Here is a 3,752-nt window from a genome sequence, read left to right as displayed (position 1 = left end):
AAAAAAAAAAAAAAAAAAAAAAAAATTGCTAAAGGCGATGTCATCACTGATCACACAGAAATACAAACTACCATCACAAAATACTATAAATACTTATATGCAAATAAACTAGAAAATCTAAAAGAAATTGATAAATTCCTGGAAACATACACCCTACCAAGACTAAACCAGGAAGAAGTCAAATCCCTGAATAGGGATGATCCCTTGTTATTGTTATCCTAATAACAAGTTCTGAAATTGAGGCAGTAATTAACAGCCTAGCAGCCAAAGACAGCCCAGGACCAGACAAATTCACAGCCGAATTCTACCAGAGGTACAAAGAGGTACTGGTAGCATTCCTTCTGAAACTATTCAAAACAATAGAAAAAGAAGGACTCCTCCCTAACGTATTTTATGAGGCCAGCATCATGCTGATACCAAAACCTGGCAGAGACACAACAAAAAAAGAAAAATCCAGAGCAATATCCCTGATGAACATCGATGAAAAAATTCTCAATAAAATCCTGGCAAACTGAATCCAGCAGCACATCAAAAAGCTTATCCACCATAAGCAACTTGGCTTCCTTCCTGGTATGCAAGGCTGGTTCAACGTATACAAATCAATAAACATAATCTATCACATAAACAGAAGCAATGACAAAAACCACATGATTATCTAAGTAGATGCAGAAAAGGCCTCCGATGAAATTCAACACCGCTTCATGCTAAAAATTCTCATTAAACTAGGTATTGATGGAATGTATCTCAAAATAATAAGACCTATTTATGACAAACCCACAGCCGATATCATACTGAATGGGCAAAAGCTGGAAGCATTCCCTTTGCAAACTGGCACAAGACAAGGATGCCCTCTCTCACCACTTCTATTCAACATAGTATTGGAAGTTCTGGACAGGGCGATCAGGCAAGAGAAAGAAATATAGGGTATTCAATTAGGAAGAGAGGAAGTCAAATTGTCTCTGTTTGCAGATGATATGATTGTATATTTAGGAAATCCTGTTGTCCCAGCCCAAAATCTCTTAAGCTGATAAGCAACTACAGCAAAGTCTCAGGATACAAAATCAATGTGCAAAAATCACAAGCATTCCTATACACCAATAACAGACAAACAGAGAGCCAAATCATGAGTGAACTCCCATTCACAATTGCTACAAAGAGAATACGTAGGAATCCAGCTTACAAGGGATGTGAAGGACCTTTTCAAGGAGAACTACAAACCACTGTTCAAGGAAGTAAGAGAGGACACAAACAAATGGAAAAATATTTCATGCTCATGGATAGGAAGAATTAATATCGTGAAACTGGCCATAGTTCCCAAAGTTATTTATAGATTCAGTGCTGTCCTCGTCAAGCTACCATTGACTTTCTTCACAGAATTAGAACAAACTACTTTAAATTTCATATGGAACCTAAAAAGAGCCTGTAAAGCCAAGACAGTCCTAAGCCAAAAGAATAAAGCTGAAGGCATCATGCTACCTGACTTCAAACTATACTACAAGGCTACAGTAACCAAAACAGCATGGTACTGGTACCAAAACAGATATATAGACCAATGGAACAGAATAGAGGCCTCAGAAATAACACCACACATCTACAACCATCAGATCTTTGACAAACCTGACACAAACAAGCAAAGGGGAAAGGATCTCCTATTCTGTAAATTATGCTGCGGAAACTGACTAGTCATATGTAGAAAACTGAAACTGGATCTCTTTCTTACAACTTATACAAAAATTAACTCAAGATGGATTAAAGACTTAACAGTAAGACCTAAAACCATGAAAACCCTAGAAGTAAACCTAGGCAATACCATTCAGGACATAGGCATGGGCAGAGACTTCATGACTAACACAACAAAAGCCATGGCAACAAAAGCCAAAATAGACACATGGGATCTAATTAAACTAAAGAGCTTCTGCACAGCAAAATCAACTATCATCAGACTAAACAGGCAGCCTACAGAATGGGAGAAAATTTTTACAATCTATCCATCTGACAAAGGGCTAATATTCAGAATCTACAAGAAACTTCAACAAATTTACAAGAAAAAAAAAACATCAAAAAGTAGGCTAAGGATATGAACAGACACTTCTCAAAAGAAGACATTTAAGCAGCCAACAAACATGAAAAAAAGCTCATCATCACTAGTCATTAGAGAAATGCAAATCAAAAACACAGTGAGATGTCATCTCACACCAGTTAGAATGGCAATCATTAAGAGTCAGGAAACAACAGATGCTGGAGAGGATGTGGAGAAACAGGAATGCTTTTACACTGTTGGTGGTAGTGTAAATTAGTTCAACCATTGTGGAAGACAGTGGTAATTCCTCAAGGATCTGGAACCAGAAATACCATTTGACTCAGCAATCCCATTACTGGGTCTATATCCCAAAAATTATAAATCATTCTACTATAAAGACACATGCACACGTATGTTTATTGCAGCACTATTCACAATAGCAAAGACTTGGAACCAACCCAAATGCCCATCAATGATAGACTGGATAAAGAAAATGTGGCACATTTACACCATGGAATACTATGCAGCCATGAAAAGAATGAGTTCATGTCCTTTACAGAGTCATGGATGAAGCTGGAAACCATCATTCTCAGCAAACTAACACAGGAACAGAAAACCAAAGGCTATATGTTCTCAGTCACACATAGGAGTTGAACAATGAGAACACATGGAAACAGTGAGGGGAACATCACATACTGGGGCCTGTTGCAGAGTAAGGGGGCTATGGGAGGGATAGCATTAGAAGAAATGCCTAATGTAGATGATGAGTTGATGGGTGCATCAAACCACCATGGCACATGTATACCTATGTAACAAACATGCGCATTCTGCATGTGTATCCCAGAACTTAAAGTAATTTTTTTTTAAACCACACTTTAACTAAATCGTGTTAAACTTTCAGTTTTATCTTGAATGAATATGAGCTGATTATTCAAAACATCTCAAGAACCTAGTTGTTCAGAGACCCTGGACAAGGACAGCCTGCAAAGTCATTTCTATAACTAAAACTCTATTATCCTGTGGTTAAAATTCTTCAGTGCCAGATAGAACCATGATGTGATTTCAGGGACACTGGAAGGTATCTCCACCCCTTCTAAATCCCATCAGCTGAATGACACCTGCAGTTTAGCTTACAGCTTCAGAAACTGGATCACAATGAAAGCAAGAATAATAGGACTGCTGGGATCTCACTCAAAGCTGCTCAAAATACTTACTATACCTACTTTGCTTTCTTAACCAAGAAATCAAAATCCAGAAAGTGAACAGCAGCATACTCAAACCAGTTAGTGCCATAGTCAGTATATCATACAACCTTTCCAAGGTGGAGAGGGATGTGATCTTTTTCTGGCAAAAGGAATAAAACTATCAAGTCTGTAATAAATAGAAATTATTTTACCTTTCACACATTTCCATAATTTCCCCTGCTGCTTCAGCTAATTAATTATCAATGCTATTTGTGTTTAGACAGAAGGGTTTGTCTCCTTCACAGCCCATCTGCTTCTTGGTAACCTTGCTGTGAAGTCACTGCAAAGCAGAGTTGCTGATAAAGCTATCATCTCCATGACAACCCGCTGCTATGTCACAAATGCAGGAGTGTGACCTCACTGCAGTTAAAAGGAGAAATCAAACTGGTGTCTGATGTGTGAGGCGATAAGAATTTTTAATTAGACACATACTTTATTCATTTTTCCCTAGAAATATGAGAAGGATCCTCATAGGGAAATATTACTAC

The 3,752-nt window shown here is 37.8% G+C and overlaps 1 long non-coding RNA gene across 1 annotated transcript in view; it reads right to left on the bottom strand.

The window, feature by feature from the left end:
• The window catches only part of LOC112619633, an 11,172-nt gene extending 7,628 nt beyond the window's left edge, over nt 1-3,544 (bottom strand). The window contains exon 1 of the long non-coding RNA XR_003118264.1: nt 3,417-3,544. This is a non-coding gene — a long non-coding RNA (uncharacterized LOC112619633). The remainder of the gene's footprint in view (nt 1-3,416) is intronic.
• Nucleotides 3,545-3,752: the final 208 nt, after the last annotated feature.

The sequence above is a fragment of the Theropithecus gelada genome, chromosome 2, assembly GCF_003255815.1.
Source record: "Theropithecus gelada isolate Dixy chromosome 2, Tgel_1.0, whole genome shotgun sequence".
NCBI classification, from domain to species: Eukaryota; Metazoa; Chordata; class Mammalia; order Primates; family Cercopithecidae; genus Theropithecus; species Theropithecus gelada.
This window is presented reverse-complemented; position numbering and strand designations above follow the sequence as displayed.